General features: G+C 37.7%; 1 protein-coding gene across 2 annotated transcripts in view; it reads left to right on the forward strand.

Moving 5' to 3' along the window:
* LOC115271075 (uncharacterized) overlaps positions 1-26,558 on the forward strand; it is a 318,130-nt gene that overhangs the window by 276,488 nt on the left and 15,084 nt on the right. The gene's annotated exons all lie outside the window — the stretch shown is intronic.

Consider the following 26,558-nt stretch of genomic DNA (forward strand, 5'->3'; position numbering starts at 1 on the left):
GATGATCAACTGTACCTACACACTAACCATCCAATCAACATCTTCAACGCCGACTTGTCCCCATCCTGCTGTAGCCGCACCTCCCCGGTGGTTGATGGACTGCGCTCGGGCGGGATGGGAAATCTTTCACAAAAAGAACACAAAATGTAAACAAACGAACCGTGCACGCGTTTCAAGTCTGCGAATGGAAAGCGAGGCCTGGTGCGATACTCCGCTCCTCTCGGTCATCCGTTGCAAAGTGTTGACTGCTGAAGTCAGCCAGTACCAGTAGCAGTAGTTTATTTGACTGTTGAAAAGCCGGGCGAAATCATCCGCCACCAGTACTGGCCGCTCTCACAAGGAACCTACTGGTTGTTTGGCCAAAATATAGACTGCACACGTACAGTGTACACACGGGTGCGTGGAGCGGATCCGGAAATTTTCAAGTTCAAGCGTTAAATTAAAGTCGTGCTGTAAACAGATGTACTACACTCTGAAGTATATGTCGACTTGTGATTCAGCTTAACCGCTGCTGTAGTGATCTCGTTTGATGACGATGGCGACGATGAGGAGGGACGTTGTCAACCGCCATCAACTCAATTCGGTAGGCGCGGTTGATGTTTTTTTGGGTGGAATTTTATGGGATCTCAATTAAAATGATGAACCGCGGAGCGGTTTGAAGTTAATAGGGTTGTCACAGCTTGTTCGGTCTGGTGACAATTAATAGAGAGGGACTTCGAATGACGACCAGCAACGGTCGGAGAACGTGGGTCTGATGGTAACTGAGCGGAGTGGCTGCTGTTTTGACTGGTCATTGACTTTACGTGTGTGTTTGGATCGGGATTAGCAATGGGGAATGATGAGGATTAAGGAGTGAGTTCTGCTGCTGCCTGGTTCACACGGTACAAACAATGTGTGGTCGCATCTATCTGCCGCTGTTGCATAATAAGCGTTTATTGGGGCAATCCCGGAGCAGACGGCAACAATCCAATCATTTGTTCGTTCGCCTGGTGATCCAGAAATGGGTGCCACTGGAGATGAAGACATCAGCCATATGATGAACCAGATGCAGCTCGACACTAATTGATGTCATATTCATTAGAATTTATGGCTACGCTATTATCACTCTGTAGTCACATACTTAAACGAGGTTGATTAGCTTCTGGATATTGAATAGTACTGTGAATCATTAGTAGTACGGTCTATGATGATGGTTGGCACTAGTCTTGTAGTGTACCACGCACTTTGACCTGTCTTGATTATTACATAACCTTAAGTGCTTGTACGCAATGTTAAAGTTGCAGCATATTTATTCAAATGTTGAGCTCTCACCTACTGACATGCCTTCAACACCTAAACTCATTATACTCACATTGGCGTGGGAGCTCCAAAAAGATCTTCATGAGATGTGCGTGGCTTCTGTATGATTACTCTGATTGATTCCCAATTAGTGATGATCATCCTACGCATCGTCCCAAACATCTTGAAACGTTTCTACACCTCCTGTGGTACTTCCTTCGACTGTCTTATTGCTTTAATCTCTTAATAAAGTGCATCTACACCAACAAGGTGCCCTCCGCCCATGGTCGTCGCCCATCGAAACATCAGTGAACCAACCTCATATATTCAGCGCACAGATCACATCGTCTTTAAGAAAAAAGTGCATGTTTCACGTAGGTATAGGTACCCGTAATGACGAACGCGCTTCATCCAAACGTGACGGAGGGATGATCAATGAGTCTGCATGCGTTACCGCCGTTTACCATCATCTCCTCATATAATTTAGCAGTTCGTTCGGCGTCTTCCACCACAAATACGCACCGACACCGCCGCCGATCAATTGGTAAGGTAAGACAGTGAAATGACCACTCCATATCTGGTCTGTTGCGGTGTGGGCTCACTTCATTACAGCGATTACTGCCCTCTGGATGCGATGGGCGATAATTGAACAGCGACATCAGCGTGCTCGAGCTTTCTGTTGGGTATGACTTCCTCACTTGATCATTATTTATTCTCACTTACAAATGGAAAAATCCGAATTTAAACTCCCACAACTTTTCGGAAACTTACCAGGTCTGCTCTATCTTGTTGAAACCGTTTTTTGAGAGAAATCCAAAATGGAATTATTGGGACATTACAGGTAGTATTCCAGTGAGAATACTTTCTGAAAAAAAATTCTGGTAAATTTGTATTAGAAAGTGTGTTTCATCCGGACCGGAAAGAATAGGGTCTGGGACCATTTGTGCAGGGGGACCTGTTTTGGGTACTTGTTACTATAACTCAGTCAATTTATAACACTAGTTTACAGCATTTTTGAACTCGGTAAGCTGATGATCATTTTTGGTGTAGAATCATGCCCTGAGTCCGAAAACGCGAACGAAAAAAATTACAGTAGAGCGGAAATTTTTTCGACTTTCATACAAGGTTGATGATTTGAAATCGATTTTTGTTCTATTTTTAAGCAAAGTCGCTCACTTCAAACATCTCATTCTCCGTAATCAATGCTCCGATTGAGCTGAAATTTTTACTGTAACTCGCCTACATATGATATGTCAAATAAACGTCGAGAAAGAATTTTTAAGTTGGTTTTTTCTTATTAAAAAAAAATACATTTCTTCAAAAAAATTTGGGAATTTTGCTAAAATTTAAGAAGATCGTCCCTAAAACTCGCCAATATCTTGAATTTCATCAATCTGACGCAAAACCTGTATTCAGATGATCGAATGGTATTGTATTCAGCTTTTAATTTATGGAAAAAGTTTTAAAATTGGTTGAACAAAACGCAATATATTTGAATTTTAGTAAATTACATATTTTGAAAAGTTGCAAAACTCGATATTGAGCTAAAACTCAAAAACTGTTCTACTTAAAATTTTTTGAAGGTCGGTTTCGAAATCAGCACTAAATTGTACATCAAAAATTTTGGTCGTTGACAGAAGTTCACGACTTTCATTTTATTTTGTAAACTTGTGTAATTGATTAAAGGGTGATACGGTCAAAATTTGGTCACACAATTTTTTTTTTCATAACTTTAGACTGCGTACACCAAAACAGCTAATTTTTTGACCAGTTATATGTAGCTTAAACCATAAAATTTTCATCAAAATCGATTAAGTATTGGTTGATATATAGATAAAACCATCGACCTACCTTTTTAAAATTTTGTACATACAAAGGCGCTCCATAGTAAATTTTCGGAAATTTAAGGTCAGTAAAGCACAATTTTGATTATAGAACTACCAATATTGCTCCGATTTTTATCAAAATTTTACAGTATAATACTATTATGAAAATATGTTCGCAGTAAAATTTTGAGCTATTTTGTATGAATACTAGCAGTTTGAATATGAAAAAAACTGACCGGGTGCCACTTAAGCAAATATAACTTTGTAACGGCTGGATAAAATTGAATGAAACTTTTACACAACATTTTGATATGCATACTTCACATACAGAAAATTTTTCATTGAAATCGTATTTCAGGCTCTATAAATAAAACAGTAAAAATGTGTTCTAATTTGTGAAAAAAAAAATAAAATTGCAGATCTCAGGGTTCAACAATATCTCCGCAAATACTAGACCGATTTTGATGAAAATTTTATGGTACAAGCTACATATAATGTACCATTACTGGTCCAAAAATCAGCTGTTTTGGTGTACGCAGTCTCAAGTTATGAAAAAAAAATTTTTGATATGTATACTTTATGAACTGAAAATTTTCATTGAAATTGGTTCAGTATTTCTGGCTCTACAAATAAAAGAGTAAAAATGTATTCTTATTTTTTAATCCTCCTTGTACAACATTTTAAAATTGCAGTTTTCAGGATTCACAATATCTCCGCAAATACAAAACCGATTTTGATGAAAATTTTATGGTATAAGCTACATATAATGTACAGTCTCAAGTTATGAAACAAATTGTGTGACCAAATTTTGACCGTATCACCCTTTAGCTTGATTTTTGGAACACGATAAGATACGTACAGTGTCTAGCTATGATCAAAAATCAAGTCAATCGGTTAAAATTGATCGAGTTATAGCAGCAATTACCCAAACTATGTCCCCCAGCCAAAATTTTCCCAGACTCTATGGGAGGATGACAGACGAGATGCTTTGTATTGAATCATTTCAAAAAATGCTTAGAGGAAAGAAAGAAAAATCATTGTGACCTTAAACGAACACTGAGAAAAATGTCTACTCAGTGGTTGAGTTGGTCTTACTCAGAGATCGAAAAATCCTTTATATTCTTACTCAGTTTCAGCTTAAAGTGGGACAACCCATTGCCAATGGGTTGTCCCACTTTTAACGGAAACTGAGTAAGAATACCACTGAGCAGAAATGTTTCTCTGCGAAAGATAGAGTAAATTGGGGCAAAAGTTCGAGTGGGGCAAGAGTTTCTTTTGAAGTTTTTGAGCACAATTCAAATTATTTCTTTCGGGTGTCAAGGTTGTTCGAACCTTTTTTGAAAATGAGTCTTGCACTCCAAAAATTATGAAAATTGATCAATATTTCGAAAAGTAATGACAAATGGTTGGTTTTTAATCAAAAAATTGTATTATGCGATGGTCCTTCCAACGCATGGAATGGAATTGTAATAAAATCGAATTCGATATTTTATTTTGAGGCGTAACTAGGTACATTTTGAAGATGCTTTAGCATGTATAACTTTTTGCAAAAAAGATTTGGAAATCATATTTTACACATAGTGGGGCAAAAGTTCGAATTGTGGGGCAAGAGTTCGAGTCATGTGGCAACTTTAGGTAAAACCCTAAAATTCGGCAAAATGTATATATTATCTCTAAAAATGAAGAAATTAGTGAGAAAATTCGATCAAAGTTTAAAAAAAATTGTTGTTTTATCTGAATTTGGCGGAAAACCACTAGTTTTTGGTATAGTAAATATAACCCTGATTTGGGTAAAATCCAGGTCAAACTTTAAAGTGTATTCCAGTTCCAACATCAAATATTAATTGGTTTCAGATATTCCAATTACCAAAGTGTCAAAATAGTGTGCAACGGCTAGCGAAATTCCACAAACACTAGATTCGAACTTTTGCCCCAGTGGTGGGGCAAAAGTTTGAATAAGACACACTCATGCAAAAAGTGTTGTAACCTAAAATTGAAAAGACATTTGGCGTAACTTTGTTAAGCAAAGTTTTAGCTCATGGATGGTAGAATCACCAGACGGTATTCATTTATTCATATCTGCTTTGGTTTTTTGAAAAATATTGAATTTTCAACTAGGGTCGAACTTTTGCCCCACCTTGCTCTATTAATTAATAAAATTGTAACATGACCCAACATTTTCGACAACAAGGTCATCTGAAACCAGTTCTGGGAGGAACTTGAAAAACAAATACAAAACTCCATGCAGATTCTCGGTCAGATGCATCTAATTTCAAATCCTGAATAGAATCAAAATATGAAGTCAAGGATCGACAATTCTATGAATATTCCGCAACTGGTTTCGGAAGGAAATGAGGGGGACATTCCCAAAACAATACTATTTAAAAAAACCCAGAACAAAATTATTCAGAGTAACTTCTCATCGAATATTTGTACAAGAAATTTATCTGAAATTATTTCAGAAGGGGCATGCCTGAAGGAGATATACTCCTTCAAATAAATTATTTTCAAATTTTGTCCATGATAACCTCCAGTGATACCGCAAGAAATACTTCTGTATTTTTTCAGGGGTTTATCAAAATTTGTCAGGAGTTTTTACAGAAAGTGTTTCTAGCAGGAATCTATTGAATGGTATCATCAAGAACTCTTCCAAAAAATTCCTCGTGGTTCCTTAAAAAAAAGCGTTATTGCCTGTGGAGTCCCTCCAGGAGATGTTTATCCGAAATTCCTTCACGAATCTTCATTGGGATTTCTTCAGGAGTTTCTCAAGAAATTGAAACGAAAATTCTCACAGGAAATTTTCCACAGATACAAGCTAGAATTCCTACACAGATTTCTGCAACAGTTCCATTGGAGTTCGAAGACTCCTCCAGTGGTTTCTGCAATAATTCCATCAGAACTTTTCCAGGTTTTTTTTTAATTTGTATTGAATTTCCTTAAGAAATTCTTCCGTGTGCTCCTGGCATTTCTCCAGAAATGCTTGTGCAAAATGCTCAAGAAATTCTTCTAAAAGTTTCTTTGGGGTTTTTCAAGAAATTTCTCCAGGCATTCCTTCGGGGAATGCTTTATAAATTATTTTTAGAATTAGTTTGCATCATTATTCAAGGATTCTCCTAAAAACATTTCCGGTGATCGTTCAGAAATTTCGCTGCAGAAATGCTTCCGGGTCATTTGGCCGAACGCCGTTTGACCGAACGCCGTTTGGCCGCAAAAGGATGATGAACTTAAGTGATCTTGCCACTGTTTTCTATATCAGTATAACTCGATAGAATAGCCTTTGATTCAAAGAAGGAAACATCTATGACTAAAATATTCCCAGTTTCAACGCCAACTAAACCCTTGATGGTAAAATTTGAAAGAATAGCCTATGATTAAAAGAAGGAAATATTTCTGATGATCATATTGGCAGCTAGAATGTTATCCAGAGTTTGCCCACGCCTCCAAATCCTTTTGATAATAATTCGGCCAAACGACCCTTTCGACCAAATGGCATTCGACCAAATGGCCGGACACCGCTGTAGATTATCTGAGGATTCTTCCAGAAACTGTTCCAGAGTTTCCATAAGAGTTTTCTACAGGAATTCCTTAATTAATCCTCTAATACCCAACCCTGCCTTTAGACGGGGTGTAGTTTGAGCATTTTTGTAGTTTTTTGTTTCGTGGAAAATCAATTTTTTTATATTTTTGGCTGATATTTAGGACTGTTTTGTATATCTCAAAACGGTTTTTGATGTATTTTAAAGCGCATTTACATTTTTTTTAAATTATTGAAAAATTGATGTTTTATTCGCCTTTTAGAAGTCATTGTTTATTTTGTATTGTATCGCTATAATTAACATATTTTGAGTTTTGCCAAATCATTCTATCCTAGTTCACTAGTTTAAACAAGTCGAATACACTCTAAAATTATTTTCCTTAAAATAACACGGAAAATAAAATTTTATACGAAAAAAAAATAAAAATGAAAATATTTCAACAATAATCATAAAATCTCAATATGTTTCAATCTCAAAAAATCCGTACCCCAAATAGGCTTCCAGGAAAAATTTAAAAATGTGGAGATGTTTAAAAATAAAAATTAGAAAAATCAAAAACTGAAATTCACGAAATTGAGAATCAAAAATAATCATCTTCCAAACCATGTTTAAATCAATTTTAGATGACGGAAAATGATATTTAAATCAAAATAAAAAATTTGGGTATAAGAGGGTTAATTTTTCATGCATGTCCAGTAGAATTTTTTTTAAAGATTTTCCTATAAACTCTTCCATAAATACGTTTTGGAAATTTCTTCAGGAATTCCTTCAAAAATATCTCAAAGAGTTCCTAAAGGTACTCCCCCAGGGATTCTCAGAAAGAATCCGTTAAGGATTTCCTGGACAACTCCTTGGAAGACTTCACGGAAGAATCCCTGGAAGGGTTTTCAAAGAAATTGAAACAAAAAACACATTTTTCGTTGGACAAAATCGCTTGTTAAAATTCCTGAACAAAATTTTGAAATACTGAAGAATTATGAGCAAACATTTGTTATAGAATCACTGTGAGAATCTCAGGAATATCTAAAAGAATCAGTGAAAGAACTTCTGAAGAAATCTCCAGTTTACTGCTTGTAAAATCTCTGAATTTATTCTTGAAAGGGTCTCTGAAGGAATGTCCCTGGAGAATTTCTGAAAGAAAACCAGTTATAATTTCTGTAAAAACTCCTGGAGAATTTCTTCGGTGGAATTCCTAGAAAAAAATATTGACAAATTAAAAAAAAAGCTAAAAAAATCCTTCCATGAAACTCATGAGAGATTTTCTGAAAATTATCTTACTTGAATCCATGGGCACATTTTTTTAACAAATCTCTGTAGATTCCTAGAAAAATTTCTTGGTAAATTTCTATAGAACTTGTAGAATTTCTATAGAATAATTTCTTAAAAACCCGTAGAAAAGTTTCTAAAGGTATAATTGAAGGAAATTATGTGAAAATTTTTGAAATATATAGAGCCGGAACTCCAGAAAAAAAATCTATGCAAAACTTCCTAGAGGAAATCTTGGTTAAATTTCTATATAGATTCCCAAAGCAGTATCTAAAGAGAGCATTGCAGAAATATCTTAACGTAACACTCGAAGAATTTCTGAATTGGAGGAATTTTTCAATAATTCTGGAGTACTTTCAGAAGGTATCCCCCAAGTAACACAGAAAACATCTTTTAAAATCAACAATTTAAAAGATGTATTATAAATGTCGTATATATGTATTAGATAACATCTTGTGTTAAAATTAGGCTCCAATTATGTTTGTCAATTACAAACAACGCCATTACAATTTGTTTTGATCATCCACTTCATTATGTATAAAATATAGCGAATTTACTTGTAAATAACATTACTAGAACACAAACAAATCGCGATAGAAAAAAAAAATCAACTTTCAACTAGAAAAACTTCAGTTGCGCTCGAGCGCATCAGCGCCCTGCTCCAACTGAAAGGCCTGAACGGCAGCAGAATCCAATCGCCGATCCACCTGCGTCAAGTAGAGTTTTACGCACTACAACAAAACTTTTTGACAGAAATGCTCTGTCAGTAATGCTCTTTTTCTCCCTTCAGCATTTTATCAGCACCGATAATAATAGCTGCTGGTTACCGATTGCTGTATAGAATCATCCGCGAGTGGGCAGTGCACTGGGGTTTTGTGACAGAGGTCCGATTTACTCAATCGTGTATTCTCGTGCTGCTAGCCAATTGGAAAATAATTTCATCACTCGCGAATTATTCTGCACGCGTTGGCGCATGCGCTGATCAAGTTTATCGTCGAAGATTATGCTAAAAATCACGGGAAAACTAAAAATTGACGACGGTGTTCAACAACAAATTAAATATCACGATGCTTCACAATAATATTTTGACATTTGGCAGCACCCTAACCTCACTAAAGAATAAGTTGTAATTTGGTTATTTCAATGTTGTAATGACTGTCCCAAAACAAAACTAGTATTTTGATATGGGCAGCCTATTTAATGCACCCATAGATAAACGAAAATGCACCATAGAAAAATAAAAATGCACCATAAATAATTAAGCAATGTACCGAGAAAATGCATAGCATTCTCCATAAATAAATATAAACATTCCATAATAAATTAAAAATGTAGCGGTAAACCAAAAAGTTTTCTAGTTAAAAATGAAACATTGTATCGATAAAAAATTAAATAAAACACCATAAACAAATAAGTTTGATCCATAAAAAATAATAAAAATATCCATAAATAAGCAACATTTGCTCCATAATTATACCATATTTGCTCCATAAAAAAATGTAATTGCACCATAAATATCATCAAATTGCACCATAAACAAATTGTAAATTTTACCACAAAGAATGTAAAAGCTACATAAATTTAATCTTATTGTACCATTGCCGCAGTGTCCAACGACATATAGTACTTTAGGATGTGGATTGGAAAATGTTAATATGAAAAATAAAAAGAAAATAAACAGAAATCATATACCGAAGCACACATCTATGATAGAACGACTTAAAAGATGGAAAAACTATGAATGCAATTTACCGGATAATCGCTTGCTGTTCGAACTCGCTAACGCTCGTCGGACTAAAAAAAAGGGAAAACGTCTCTGTTTGCATTATACCGGGCAAATTCTTGGATTTGTGGATTACCTAGAACCGAATCGACACAGTTACAACGCATCCACAGGCTACGCCGCATGGATTAAAAGAACCCGCATTTTGAAAAAGGGTTAACCATATTCTTGGAGTTATCATATATTTATTAATGATTTCAATTTGATCGGAAAAATTATCAAAAAAGGGTCAACTCTTATTCTCTTTACATCTGCATCGATAAATAATTGATATGTGTTTTATATAATTATAAAATATATTAAGTATCCTGATAACAACTAACGTCCTTTCAATTAGATAATTTTTAGATTATCATGGCAGAAGGAGCAGAATATAGCCATTTAACTTCCACATATTAACATATATTTACATATTTCCAGTGCTACTAGCCATTGAAAAACTGCTTATGATGCAGAATTTGATTATTTTTGTAGATTTCTCATTCTTTAAGGTAAAATTTATAGTTTGTTTATGGTGCAAATTGATGATATTTATGGTGCAATTTCATTTTTTATTGAGCAAATATGGTATAATTATGGAGCAAATGTTCATTATTTATGGATGTTTTTATTATTTTTTATGGAGCAAACTTGTTTGTTTATGGTGTTTCATTTATTTTTTTATTGATACAATGTTTCATTTTTAACCAGAAAATTTCTTGGTTTACCGCTGCATTTTTAATTTATTATGGAACATTTCTATTTATTTATGGAGAAAGCTGTGCATTTTATCGGTACATTGCTTAATTATTTATGGTGCATTTTGATTTTCCTATGGTGCATTTTGTAATTATTATGGCCGCAATAACCTTTTACCTTTTGATATGCGCGTGTTGAATTAACGCTATCAAAACGTAATAGAAAAGTTGATGACACATACCTCCACAATCCATTTTTGGATTGCTATCATAACGCAATTTCAACGTTGTTTCAACTTAATAATGATAATGAAAATTTGTAAAAATGAAAAAGTTTTGCAGCAACAGTATTGGTCAAAAACAAGTTTACATGTTCATAACTTTAAAAAAATGTGAAACAAAATAAGCCTTATTATGTTTGCGAATAAAACTGTTATCAATTCTAATTTTAAAATTTTGATAATGGCATTTCATTTGAGGCATTGTCTGTGATAACCATTGTAATTCAGATTGTTGGTTTTAACAAAATTGTGATTGTGATAGTTTATAGTATTTTGGACGGCACTGTAGGTCTTTTGAAAAATCTGCCATATTGCTTCTACGTGTGGATTCACAATAAATCTTGAAAAATCAGTATTATTTGGTTGGGACATGTTACGTTTTCAGCTCTATTCAGTGGCGCATAATTTACGGGCGACTAAAATCAATGATTTCACGATAAATCTTGAATCGCACGAAAAAATATCTGTGTTACCATTGCGTAATGCCCATTTCAGAATTTGTTATCTGAAGAGCCAATGAATCCATCACTTAGAATTTGTTTTGAGGTTGAAGAAATTAAATGAATTCAGAATCGTTTATTTTTCTGATGTGTTCTACATTTAACATTGATGATCTTCTTGATTGGTTATAATTGTAAGTAATATAACTTAGAAAAAGCTAAGCCTCAACATCTGCATATGGTATGTAATATAAGTGTATTTTCTAAGTTATATCACTTGAATGCTGCTCATTTTCAACTACTAAATATTATTGTATTATGATCGTATTTTACAAGTTTGCATTGTAGACAAATAACTAAATTACAACTAATAATTTTTCAAGCGTTTATTTGAACGTACTGCAGACGTCACTTTTAGTACTACAAGTGTATTCGAATACATATTACACAACTTGTGAGATGTTTTATAAGCCGCCATTTTTTGCGCTGTTTTGATGATATAAGTGTTCGGATTAAAGTCAATATAACAAGAATAATACTCCTGAATAAGCATTATAAGTGAATTTTCAACTATTATAAAACAAGTTGTGTTACTTGGGCCACTATCCATGGACCAACTGTTGAAGGAATGGAGAAATTTATGAAGCAAACTCAACAGGAACTTTTGAAGTAATCTTCACAAACATGTCAAACATAAGGAATCCCGGAAAAAAAATCTGACGCACAATTTGGACGCATTGCTAAAGGAATATTTGTAGATTTTCTAAATAAAAACCTTGGATTGATTCATTGATTGATTTGTCTTCATTAAAGAGACTTTCAGCTCTTGGCTGGTTCGTCTCTAAAAAAAACCTTGGAGAAAACTCTGAAGAACTTCTGAACTTTTGATTTACTAAAGGAATCACTGGAAGATTTTCTGAGGAAATCCGTGGATGTTATTATGGAAAAATCTGCGAAGAAAGTTCTGAAAGAGAAACATGGAAGAATTTCTGAGGATAGCAATGGAAGGTTTTCTATAGGAAATCTTTGAGAAATTTCTGGATTATTTTCTAGAGGAATTTCTAAACGAAACTCGGGAAGACTTTCTGTGGAAATTCATAGAGGAATTCTTGAAGCTTCCTTTACTCCTGAACACTGGAAAAGTTTCTAAAGGAATCTATAAATGTTTGAAGCGCAGGAAGAATTTCTAATGTTTTTGTTTTTGGAAAAATTTCCGGAGAAATCCCGGACAGAACTTTGTAAAGATTCAATGGAAGACTTTCTGAAGGAAACGCTGGAGGAATTTTTTGGAGTAATCCAAAGATGGTTTCATAAATGAATCCTGCGAGAAATTTCTCAAAGCTTGAAGAGTTTCTGCAGCAATTTATGCAAGATTTTCTAAAATATTCATACAAGAAATTTTGGAAAAATATCTAGTGGACTATCCCTGGATCCCTGGAAGTAATCAGAAATTTCTGGGGGAATTTTTAGGGAAATCCTCTAAGAAATTATCGATGAAATACGTGGAGAAACTTCCGTGGAAATTTCAAGAGAAATTCCTGAAGAATCCCTGTAATATTAAATTTATTTGGAATGATTTCTAAAGAAATCCATGGAAGAAATTCTGTTGTCATAAAGACTATTTTGCATATTTTGGAAAAACTCAAAAGAGCGAACTAGAAGAATAAGGAAGATTCTAGAAGCACAATTTCTCATGGCATTACATACAGTATCGGACAAAACAATAAGACCACCGGTCCTATTTCATACAAAATGGCCAAGTTTGACGATATAGAACTCGATTTCTAGTAAACCGATTTGGCTGAAATTTTGATAGCTGAGTTATGGGAATTTTGATTTGTATTAAATTGATTGAGTTCTGTTTACTACTTCCAAAGTTATAGAGATACGGTGCGACAAAATTCTAACACAAGATGTTCATGATGGTTATTTGTGGTCAATTCAATGAAAATGCCCCAAAATTTAAATGGCATCCTGAATTTTAGTACTTGTTTATCAATCAGCAAGTTTGAGATACTCTCATATATTCTTTGATAATGGTAATCTGAAAGAAGTCCTATTATTTTGTCGTTTCGTAGTATATCTTTAACTTTTGATGTAGTGAACAGAACTGAATCAATTAAACACAAATCGAAATTCACATAACTCCATGGGCACTGCCAAAATTTCAGCCAAATCGATTCACTACAAATCGAGCATCACATCGTCAAACTTGGCCATTTTGTATGAGGTGGTTAGCGTGGCTCAAAATACCACATGTCAAAAAGTTCGATGGGCCACCTTCTCATTTCGTTCTATATGACACCACGAGGCTGAAGAGGTTTTATGCCTTTTTGAGAACGATTTCATAAAGAGTAAAAGGAAATCACTCAAAGGGGCTTTTCCCTCTTCCTAAATTTTTGTTAAAAAATAAAACTAACTTAACTAACTAACTAACACCACGAGGCTCTGGTCAAATTTTCAGCTGAATCCGTTAACATTAGGGTGGTGCTAAACTCGTTTGCAGTTTGTATGAGAGTTTATATGGGAAACATCGTTTTCTGCATTTTTCTCATGAGGGGCACTATTTTCACTTAAAACACATAACCGATTATATAGAACTATAGTCTTGCATGTGCTGAAAAACTTTGTCGAAGATCGCAAAGTCATTAGAAGCTTGTAAGAAAAGATATTACATGCAGACCATCTAGTGGTGCTTAACATACGTAAAGGAATAACAATAGCAATAAAATTCCATTGAATGGGCCCGTACTGTATAGGCTATAGCTTTTTTCGCAAGTGTCTGATCACGTTGTGGTCTTCGACAAAGTTTTTCGACATATCCCAGGCTATATTTCAATAGGATCGATTACGTGTTTTAAGGAAAATTAGAACCCCTCAGAAGAAAACTGCAAAAAACAATGTTTTCCTATATAACTTAACAAACTGGGGATCGCGGATAGGTTTTTAAAAAGAAAGAAGGCCGAACTGAATCAATTAACTACTAAAACAAGACTGACTTTTATTCTCAATATCAAACCTGAGCTAAGTTCCCTAGCAAGGCGCACGTTGACACGTTCTGCTGATCCTGCGGTTCGTCGTCGCAGGTGCTGTTGTGCATCCAATCGATCGGTGGACTTCAACCTGGTTAAGGTGCTGAGCTATCAGAATACGTATCGTATGATGGTTCGATGGTGGTGTTGATGGTGCAATAATTGGTCGGGCCGAGAATGATGATGTGCTGCTAGAAATGTACGATCGTTGCCATGCGTTGTCGTATGCTGAGTTGGCGATACTGGTGAACTTAGAATATGAATCGTGGCTGGGGTTTGGGTGTTAAGTGGTTCTCGTTATGTGTTGTTGGGGAACCTCTTGTTAACTGCTCTCCCCCTATAGAAGATTCGTCCCGAATCTTAGGTAATCCAGATTTTTGGTCTGCAGAGAAAGAGCATGCTGTGGCTTCGATGTCCTCGGGTGATTTCACATGTTTTGAAAAGTTAGCGTTCTTCCATTTGTTCCAGATTACTAGTCCAATAATTATAATGACGATCGTAGTAAATATTATTGTTGTCGTGTGTTGTAATATGATGTGTTCCCGTTGCAACGATTCGATTTGTTTCCGGTTTTCTATACGAAGTGAATCTACTTTCTCCAAATCTAATTTGTCGAAGATTGTTGTTGCTTTAAATTCCACTCCAATTGTTGGTACAATTGTGACTTCGTGATTGTGCACGGTTTTCTCATCTTCATACTTTCCTCCGTTTATGACGAGGGAGCAATTGGGATATCTTACTAGCAGTGTTCCAGTCACCATACGTGTTTTGACGTTGCAGTCTGAGCTCAGTAATGTAGGTTTAATTGCATTCCTTATTACCAGGGTGTGGCTATCGATGAGCTTGATGTCCATGTCGTCTCGCTGGTTTGTGTACGGGCAGGATGCGTTGTCTCCCCGAAGGGCATTGTGGATGCAACCGTCGCCTGTTACGTTAGTAAGCTCCTGTCTTCTACATATTCGGTACTGTTCAACAATGAGACATTCTCTATCTGTGGCAAATGAAAGTTCTCTACTGACAATGGCTACATTGAAGGGGGTTGCAATTATTTTACTTTCCTTGGGAATGGTTTCAAATTTTATGTACTTGAACAATCCTGGCAAAAAGATTGGAATCTTTACTATGAAAATAATTTTTGATTTTTCATGATGAGTTTCAACGTTAATGAATTCGTAAATTTGATCTGAGTTGCTGATCGTTACGTTCTGTTCCTCAAGTTTTTCGATAGCAAATTTTGTTTCTGTATTTGACAATATTGCTTTTGGAAGAATCCCTATTCGGGCTAATTGGATTGATTCGAAAATGTCTTTTAACTGATTGTTGAGAAAATCCATATTGAAGATAAGATCGTGAACTATTCCTTTTAATGTGTTACGGTTCTCACTATTCCAGTTTAAGTTTCTGACAATACCAGAAATCCTTTTTAAAATTTTTACTTGTTCATCATTTACGTGTTTGACTACTTCATTTATTTTTAACTGAAACTCGTCATTTACGCGTATTTGTCTTTGGTTATTTTCTATCAACATGTTAGTTTTCATTCGAGAGTCTTCCAAGGTTCTTTTGATTGACCGTAAATCATTATCATCAAGATTGCCAGTTACCGATTTAATAAACGATCCAAGTGGATTAAAAATTCCACGTTTTGACCTTATGGGTCTGAGTCTAAGGTAGTTGCTTGAGAGTTGTCTCATTCTAACATCAAGGATTTCATGAAACTCTTGTGTAGAGTTTTGTTGCTCGAACAGTTTGAGCGCGTACTTAAGGTTAGAAAAACTGGTCCGGAACTCTTCCAAGTCCACGATGTGAAGATGGAAGTGTTGTGATATGACGATTTTGGCTTCCCTTTCTTCGAATGCAATTATTCCATCGTATCTGGAAAGATCTGTAATGGCGATGTCAGCCATCACGGTTAAGGTTGATCTGGAAAAGAAAAAGTTTTAAGAATCTTGTTTTTGGCATGAGGCGTCATTTTCTCTGACGTCGAATTTTTGTTTTAGGTATTTTTCTTCCCATTTGATCTTGGAAAGTCTTACTGTTGTTTCTCGCGATTTGGTATCGCTTATACTTATCCTTTAGTTTGCTCTTGATTCCTTGTCGTGCGATGAATACCGACTCATCTTCCTGTAAAAGTGGGTCTGCTTCCTTACTCCGGTTGTGGAATTCTAAATCCTGTTTCTGTTTCTTGGTGAGGGCTAATGTCGCCTCGTCGTATATTTCATTCTTTTTTCTTAAAATTTCTTCTGTATTGATTGGTCTCGTCTCCCCTTCTTTTATTCCAAAAAATACTTCTTTGGGTCGCATTTTGGTTGAAGAGTGAATCGTATCATTGTATAAGGCCAAAATAATTCTAAATAGTTCTTTTTGGTTCAAGTCTTCGTATTTCGCCTTATTACAGCGAAACATTTCTTCGATTGTTGAATGGAAGCGTTCAACAATCCCGTTCACTTCACTTTTGTTTGAGGGTGTAAAATAGGTCTCGACTCCCAAATCTGCCAGCATGCCTCTTACTTCAACAGATTTCAACGCCGGTTCATTGTCGGATACAATGAGTTTCGGTAGTCCATAGGTTGAAAAAAACTTTGTGAGTCCAGAACGGATGTCGGGAATGGATCTCGATTTTATGGGTATGAGCATTCCGAACTTGGATAATTTGTCCACTGCAGACATGAATATGTTCGGTTGGCATATTAAAATATCTATATGGACTATATCAAGTGGTTTTTTGGGAATAGGTGTTTTTGCGAAGCATATTTTATATGGATGGCGTTCGTATTTGGCAGTTTTACATACTTCGCACAATATTACGTGTGTTCTGATCTTTTTCTTCATCTTCGGGAAGAAGTATTTTTGGCTAATTACCATTCTATTTTCGTCTATGCCTCTGTGAGCCCTGGTATGAGTAGTGTCGACTATTTCGTTTTGTTCCTCTTCTGTTCTGAGATCGATCAAAAACTTTTGAGAGATAAAAACTTTGAAAGTCCGAACGCGAGAGAAATAATTTTTGTAAACTATTTGTATTGAATTAATGAGATTCTCCGGACAATAGATACAATTCACCCGTTTTGGATCCATGTATTCTTTGAATATTCTCAACAAGTTTGGGACTCCAAAATTAATTTTGGTAAACGTATGTCTTAGTATTTTGGGGAATACTTGTTCACCCGTCTTTTCACATTCGTTTGGGCCGATGTTTAGTATGATTTGGTTAGAGAATGTGTTAACTGGTTTTTCGGTACACGGAATGAACTCGCTGTCGTCTGTGTCAGCCGAATGTTGTGTTGCATCATCTGATGATGAGCTTTCCATTTCCTCATTGGCGTTTAATTCATGAGGAATTCTTGAAAGGCCGTCGGCAACGACATTTTGCTTTCCGGCACGGTACCGGATATCATAGGAGTAATCCAGTAACGCGATCATCCATCTGGCGATTTTACTTGATGGATCTTTGAGATTCACCGCGCATGTCAGTGGTTTATGATCGGTGTATAGGATGAATTTATGCCCGAAGAGGTATGGCCGGAAATACTTTGTTGCCCAGTAGATGGCTAGTAATTCTTTTTCGATAGTGGAATAATTTTCCTCGCTTTTATTTAGCGTTCTAGACGCAAAGGCAACAGGTTTATCTCTTCCTATGGGCCCTTGCGACAGGACTGCTCCAATGGCATATTTGGAAGCATCCGTTGTCAAAATAAAAGGAATATCGAAATTCGGATGAATTAAAATTGCACTACTACTGAGTATGTCCTTACATTTCTCGAAGGCTTTGAGAAACTCAGGCGTATGCTTCACATTCTCATCTTTTCTGAGGCACTGTGTCAGTGGTTTCGTAATGCGGCTAAAATCCCGTATGAATTTTCTATAATAGCCTAAGGTACCTAGGAAGGATTTTATATCCTTTTCTGTTCTAGGCGTCGGCCAAGTTTTTATAACTTCAATTTTTTCTGGGTTAGGTTTCACACCTTCTTCGTTTACGATGTGACCAAGAAATGAAACCTCTTTTTGCAGAAATTCACTCTTATCGAGCTGTATTTTTAAATTGGCTTTCTTAAGAGCTGCAAAAACTCGACTCAAGTTCACGCAATGTTCCTGTAGGCTGTAACTAAAGACGATGATATCGTCCATGTACACTAGGCAAATAGTGCCCGCTAGGCCAATAAGAACAGCATTCATTGTTCTTTGGAACGTCGCCGGGGCGTTTTTCAACCCAAACGGCATTCTAAGATATTCGTAGTGACCATTCTCCGTCGAGAATGCTGTCTTTTGAATATCTTCTTCATCCATCAGGATTTGATGGAATCCTGAGGCCAAATCTAAGGTGGTGAAATACCTGCTTCTGCCTAGTTTATCTAGGATATCGGTTATATTAGGAATGGGGAATTTGTCGTCTACTGTCTTATTATTCAGTTTCCTGTAGTCGACTACAATTCTCCATTTCTGGGTGCCGGCTGCATCTATTTTTTTCGGAACAACCCAAATGGGTGAATTCCATGGGGAAGTAGATGGTTGAATAATGTTTTCTTTAAGCATTTTTTGAATTTGTTTGCAAACTTCTTCCCTGTGACAATAAGGGTATCGGTAGCTTTTTTGATAAACTGGAATCTCGTCTGTGGTTACAATTTTATGTTTGACTACATTGGTTGCGGTCAGTGGTTCGTCGTCCATGTGGAATACGTCTCGGTTATCTCTGATCACGGCAATTAGTTTTTCTTTTTCTTCCGAGTTTAAGTGATCTAGCCGGAGCTGATCGATAAGTTTTTTAAACCTTTCTGGTCGAGCTTCAGAAAAATTTACTTCATTCTCATTTGTAAAATATTCGAAATTGTTGAGAGTAATTTCGAGGGGGTAATCCAATGAAAGTGTCTGATCTTCTTCTGAGTTGTTCCTGAGGCTCACGACAGCTTTATGATGTGTTGCTTGATATAAACCTGCGCATATGAAAAGATTGGTATTAATTTCAAGATCTTCTTCTAGCAAGAATTCACCAGATTGCTCGGAAGCTGGTATTTCTATGTTGTGAATTGATTCTTTTGAAATTTCTTTTGTGAATGGTTCAGGATACTTTTTGTGCATTTGCAGCTTAGTTCCAAGTATTGTAATCGAATTGTCAATTGTGTCTATTTTTGCTTCGAGTTCTTGTAACGTTTCGTAACCGATCAATCCATGGAAGTATTTGTGGAAATCGAAAACATGAAACTCGAACGAGTTGTTGGTTAGATCTGGGAACGGATTAAATTTTACATATCTGTCAATGATGTGTTTACCAGAAATGTTTGATACAACAGTCGGGTTGGCAAGTTTTAATGAATGTTTTACTAACCGTGGGCATAAGTAATTTTTATTCGCCCCTGTGTCTATTAGTAATTTTAATTCAAAATTTTGCCTTGTCGGGATTTTAATAAATGGAATAAAATTTTTATTTATCTGTGAATGTTCAGATCTGTTGCCAGCTGAAAATTTAGATAATCCATTGGTTCTTGATCGTTTACTGGCTCTTCCCGGTTTCCATCTTCAGAAGTTTCTGATTGATAACTGTAACTTGGGTCTGATTGTTGTTCTTTAAAGTAAGGCGCTTCCTGGTAGTTTTCAGGATATTGATAAGAGTTTGTTGAAAGATCTTCGTAGTATGAATTTGGGTCATAGAAGTGGTTGTATTCTTGTTCAATATTTCTTAATTCAGTGATCTGAGCTGTTCGCGGCGGTATGGCTGGGGAAAATTGGCTTCGGCTATTTTGAGAAAAAGGCTTTCTCTGGAAGCTATTATTTGGGGAAAATTGTGGCCTATTGACATAGTTCACATATTTTGAACGAATGGATTTATCTGCTGTGTCCGGAGCGGGCAATGCCTTTGGCGGAAATGTAGGCCGAGGAGCTACATTGTTAGAAGACGCAGCTTGAGGTACAAATCTTGGTGGTTGTTGATAGTTAGGCATTTGGTTATAGGGATGTGCCATTCGGAAAAATGGTCGGCGAGGAGGTAGTTGGAAGTCAATCGGCTTTAAATTACGTGCGGGTGTGTTTGGTTTTCCCAAACCAGACCTGCTCTGAAAGTTTCGTTCTGAAACAGCGGCATCAAAAGCCTGTTTAATGCTGCTGGGTTGCCGGGCCCGAACGTTTCCCCCAATTGGTTCTTTGAGACCAGCCAGGAAGACTTGCAGCGCATTTTCTTTATGAGTGGAATTTCTGTCTTTTCTAACATTTTCTTCCACTGTCGAAATATTTGTGTTATTAATAAGAAGTGATAGTGAATGTTGTACTTCTTCGAAGAATTTTTCAATCGTGCCTGTTTGTTGCAACTGGAACAGCTCACGAGTAAGCGTGGTTGCATCACGTTTATCATTGTAATGAGCGATTAAATTTTGTTTGATTTCCTCCCAATCGAGAGAGGTGCCGTACGTTTCTAAAACCTGATCGGCATCGTTAATTATTTTCGCTCTAATTGCTTGGAGCCAAATTTTCTCGAAGGGGCTATTTTTCAAAGGCTCCAAGAACGGTATCAAATTTTCTACAGATCTGATAAAATTGTGGAGTTTGACGGGGTTACCGTCGAAGGGTTGTAGTGCATTTACTGCTTGCGGGGTTTGTAAAGATTTCATTATTTTTTCTGCTCTTTCGAACATTCTATTTGTTTCTTCGATTTCTTGGGATTGATTGGGTTCAGATCGTGAAGGAAAAACTGGAGGAAACGGTTGTGGTGGAGGTGGAGGAATTTGGTTTCCATTTCCGTTCGAATTATTCGTGGTTAAGTTGTTGCTTGATTCTTTGTTCCTTAAATTGTACGGGCAGAAACGATTCATAAGAAAAAAATACAAGTCCTAAGATTGAAGAAAGATTTGAGAAAATGTTATCCAATTGTGCTAAATAAGAGGGTTTTTTTTTTTAATGTAAATGAAATCTTATAAATGTATTTTATTTTTTATTTTTTTTTTGTTGTTGTAATAATCTTTATGACAATTGTTTTAGTCAACTGCTGGCTACGTAGATTTTGGAAATTTTTAAACAGGTACTTTCCGCTTGACTGCACTTGCTGCAGATATGCACTCTGCTGTGCTGTCAATGTACACACCTTTAACCCGGTGGATTGGTTTTTAAACACCGCAAAAGTGGGTGGAAGGTTTTTATGAATTATGCAGATTTCCGCTGTATTAATTGCTGCAATCACAGATATGCACTCTGGAGAGCAATTAGTTTACACACCTTTGACCCGGTGGATTGGTTATTTAAACAGTAGTCAGCAGGACATTACACTATTTTAAAACATTAGATTTGTGTGTGAGAAAATTGGTTTGATGGTTTGGTTACTTACAGAATTAATACCGATAGTGTTTCCATTAGGTCGGCTTCTTCTAACGTCCTTCAATATGCGAGCGGTGATTTATAGGCGGCGGTGTCCGAGCGGTGTTTCGTTGGTCGTCGTGGCTGGTTCAATTGCACATCTGTTAATCAGTTAATCACTTTCCCCCGTGGGGTTTTCTTGCGGTTGCACTTGGCACTTGGCTGTTTCTGTTTGCGATATAGTTTTAATTCTTCTACCACAGTTTTCTTTAATTTCCCGACATGTGTCACTTTCCCCTTTTAAAACTTTGTTCCATCAAAGTTTATTCACATTAACTTTCTCACTTGAACTAGACACTGTTTGCGGGATTTTTCTGAATGTTCACACTTTTGGTCGCTATCAGCTTTGTTTAATTTTACACACTTTTTTCGTTATCAGTTTTTCATAATTTTACACACTTTGTTCGCTATCAGCTTTGCTTAATTTTCCACTTTGATTTTATCAAACACTTTTGAGCAAGTCGTTTCCGTTAGACTGTGCCACTTAACAAACTGGGGATCGCGGAAAGGTTTTTAAAAAGAAAGAAGGCCGAACTGAATCAATTAACTACTAAAACAAGACTGACTTTTATTCTCAATATCAAACCTGAGCTAAGTTCCCTAGCAAGGCGCACGTTGACACGTTCTGCTGATCCTGCGGTTCGTCGTCGCAGGTGCTGTTGTGCATCCAATCGATCGGTGGACTTCAACCTGGTTAAGGTGCTGAGCTATCAGAATACGTATCGTATGATGGTTCGATGGTGGTGTTGATGGTGCAATAATTGGTCGGGCCGAGAATGATGATGTGCTGCTAGAAATGTACGATCGTTGCCATGCGTTGTCGTATGCTGAGTTGGCGATACTGGTGAACTTAGAATATGAATCGTGGCTGGGGTTTGGGTGTTAAGTGGTTCTCGTTATGTGTTGTTGGGGAACCTCTTGTTAACTTATATACTAATGTTAACGGATTAAGCTGAAAATTTGACCAGAGCATCGTGGCGTCATATAGAACGAAATGAGAAGTGGGCAAATCGAACTTTTTGACATGTGATTTTGCTATACAAGCTTGAGCCACCCTAGTGGTGGTCTTATTGTTTTGTCCGACACTGTATAGCATTGCGACAGCATTCCGGAAGATTTTCGGTAGTATTCCTATGTAAATTTAAAGCTGACTGCTGAGCTAACGCCTAAAGGATTCAAGAGAAGATGGAAGCTCATGTTGGAATTTAAATGAAAAATTTTGAGACAATAATGAGGAGAAGTTCCTGATACACTGGAACCTCTTTATATGCCATAAGCAGCTGTGGGGATCCTGGGGTTTCAGGGGATCCTTAAAGGTGGTGGTTCTAGAGTGTTTGGGGGGTTTGGGAGCTCCAGGATAATTTAGGAGAACTTAAGATGGTTTCAATGAGCTTCAGATGCGCTTTACGTTTCAGTAGATTTTAGTTACGTTTCAATAAAAAAGGGAACTCCAGGGCCCGAAATACCCCTGAAGCGCCCCTAAGACCCCAGAAACCACCCTGGAAACCTCCGAAGACGCCTGAAACGCATATGAAACCTTATAGGACCTCATTAGACGCTTCTGAAAACCGACGGGAGTATCCTTGAAATCCCCTGAGGCCCCCCCTCAAACTCCCATGAGAACTCTGGAACTCCCTTAGAACTACATAAGTCTCTCTGAGGCGTCTCTGAGACCCCCTGATACCACCTGGAACTCCCTTGAGATCCCTTGAAATGTTGCTGAGACCCCCTGTTCGTGTGTTCTCGCACGAGTATGCACGGAAAACATCATTACCCGTAAATGCACACCAAAATTCACCCAAGGAGACATCCATTCATACGTCAAGTGGACATCATCTTTCTTCGTGTGGCAGCATTGGCCCTTCGGAAATAGAAACATGGCAAAGACAAAACTTCCAATCCGTCGGCTGTATAAGTTCGGCTTTCATCGCCATTGCTCTCTTGCTGTTATGCTGTTTTTTGCCTCCCCGACCGGAAGCACATAACAAGATCGTAACAAAATTAAGACAGCTGTTGTTAGAAATAACAATAGTTGATATAATTATGTTATAAGGACTTTTCAATGTGAATATCCATAACAAAATTATATTAACATTTGTTTTAATTTTAGTAAAAAAATTATAGCAAAACTTACTTGATTTATTTAAACAGATGTGTAACATCATTTGTTATATTATGTATCATAATATAATTGCTTCGAACATAATTTCGTAACACGTTTAATGCAATTTTTGTTATATATTTTGTAACAAAATTATTTCAGGAAATATAAGATTTTTTTTGTTGTCCCAAAAAATTGATAATTTTTGTTATTTAGGTCTCCCAAGCCAAGAGATTTATAACAAAACTTTCAACATATTTTTTCTGAAATATATATCAGAACTTGTTATAATTTTGTTATGATTTCGTAAGTTTAGTCTAACAAAATTTGATATAATCTTGTTCTGATTATATCTATATGAGATAGATGCTGCCCAAGTAACATTTTGATGACCAATTAGGCTTGTAGAGGTTTTGACAACCGATAAAACCTTATACCTTGTATTTGGTTTTAAGATGGTTTTGAGTACTTCTAGTCTATTGGACCAAAAATGTTACTGAGCCACGTCCGCTTCCGACGTGAGCACACAAGGCCGTCTTTTTCTCCCGGGGCCGGAGCGTTTAGCAAAGGGGAGTTTTCGGTGGGGTTTAGCCTAAGGAGTGATTCGAATTATTATTTACAGATTTATTGATTTCTGAGAAGGCGTCGTTTAGCGGCTGGTGGAGCGCCGGAACACAGATCTCGTCCATCGTGTCGCCGGCAGGTTAATCGTAGAGCAGCACAGGGTTGGCGACAGGGGTGCGCCGTTCTTCCGCGACCCAAGCGGGGCCGGCGTCTAGAAAGCCGACGTGAGTAGGGTCATCCTAAGATTCCCCGAAAGCGGCCGTAGAGCGGCCTATGGGGCGGAAATCTTCTTGGGGTGTCCGGCTTCCGCGTCACAGATGGCGTGGGCGTCTAGAGAGTCGACGCGAGTACGACCGTCCTTAGATTCTCCGAAAGCGGCCGGCGAGCGACCGATGAAGATCCGGCGGCCAATAGATTCTGTCCGGACGAACGTGCGGCCGATGAGACGTGTAGCGAAGAAATGTGCAGGATTGGCTTTAAGCACGGGTTACCGTACAGGCTTGCTAATGCTGACATGGAGCGAGAGTATTGTCGACCGTTGGAGTAGCTATAAAAACATTTCCCTAGATTCCCCCACCATAAGCGCAAAGTCTTGCAAGCGAATTTAGCCAACACTGCATGAGACCCCTTGGAGCCCCCTGAATCGCCCCTGCGACCCTGCCTCTAAGACTTCCTCGCACTCCCTGAATATCCCTGAAACGCCCCTGAGATCTGCAGGTTTCTCTCTGAAACCCCCAGGGACTTCCTGAACCACCACTGAGACCCTCTGGAATCTTCGAAAAGATCTTGAAGCATGCCGCTGAGATCCTTGTGGAATCCCCCGGAAATCTCCTTTATCCAAGCCTCGTTGCTTGCACGATGCAAGCTGTTCCCAACTGGCGTATGTTGTCGCAACTTTGGTAGATAGCGCTCGGATGCTAAAACTGTGGTCCTTCACTACACCGACGAGTATGCGGGTGCTCCCGATGAAATTGAAAGATCTGTAACTCCACGCACCGAGTATACAATCACAAGTCTTTTCTCGTCGAGTGGGTCCTTTCCATCAGGTCTGGTTTGTGTTTTTGTCTTGTTTTCTTTCCACTGCTTCAAACACAAGCCCTTAACTTTTTCCAAGATCAGGGTATCAGGACTCGTACTACTACTGGTGGGAATCCCCTGGACATAGGAACTTCCAGTAGAGATATAGAGGATGAAGTATTAAAAGAACTTTGTTCATTTTTTATTGGCCGACAATCCGCTGTTTGGATCGTAAAACTATCATTTTGGCCTCCAATGCCTCTTTTCCAAACCAGAAGATATTATGTATTCTCACATGACTTGATACATGTTGGCAGTTTTAGAAAAATCATTCTATTCTGTTACTCGGTATCAGTACCGGCGATTGATTACGCTGACCCATTACTGACCGAAGCCATCAATCAACGATCAGCAAAATCAGCGCCACCGCCGCCGACGTCAGACAGAAGCGCCACACGCACATTGTACCTAGTTAACATTTTGACGCCGCACAGTCCAGGCGTTCCACCAGCCACACGAAGATGGCGAACGACTGATCAATGCGCGAACATGAGTGACAACTGACCACCCCTCAAGGCTTGGGGTCCAACAACAACGAGAGGCCCACCGACCTCACCACTTGATTGATTGATAGTCCATACTGCTGCCTGGTAGAGGCACTATTCCCGCTTAATTCCCGCTCATAAAATGCAAACATGCAAAGAAGTTCGGTTGAACGCCGGTGGCTCTGGGACTCCACGGACGACGCGATCGTCGAGCAGACCACCGCACCGGTAGCTGTCTCTGCGCCACTCGAACTCACTACTGTCATCCGCGTGCGCTTGGACGCCGGTCGGTAATTAAATTAGGCAATAAACTTCTTCGCGTGCCTATTCCGCGTGTTTGGGGTTACACGCGATTGCGGTGAAGATGTGAAAGAAGTGAAAACTAGTTGTCTCCATCTCTTCGGCGAGAGACAATTGCGGTAGACGATGCCACATCGTCCTAAATGGTTTGCGACCGGAGCGCAATTGAAATCAACGACCGGGGATTGAGTCCACCGAATGAAGTCCACGTTGTCTATTGTCTGAAGACCCTAATTGAAGTGCGTTTTTCTGGGATGCGTTCGGTTGTTGGTATCATCGTTGAGCTGAGCTGTTACCATGCGCCAGTGGGTGATTTTGATTGATTGACTAGACATGACAGGGTTCGTTTTGTACAACGCGGAAACATTGGAGACTTTGCGTGACTTCGAAGAACGCTTCGGGCAACCGGGGAGAAGGTGATGAAGGTTAACGAGTGGCTGATAATGCGTGTGGACATGGATGAATGAGCTCACGCCTTCATTTCCAATTAATGACAAATTAATCGGTTGCGAAATGTGAGCAAGATTGATGTTTTGATGGGATGCACACTTCATAAATTCAAACTCGTCCACTTCAC

Source organism: Aedes albopictus, chromosome 3, assembly GCF_035046485.1.
Source record: "Aedes albopictus strain Foshan chromosome 3, AalbF5, whole genome shotgun sequence".
Classification (NCBI taxonomy): domain Eukaryota; kingdom Metazoa; phylum Arthropoda; class Insecta; order Diptera; family Culicidae; genus Aedes; species Aedes albopictus.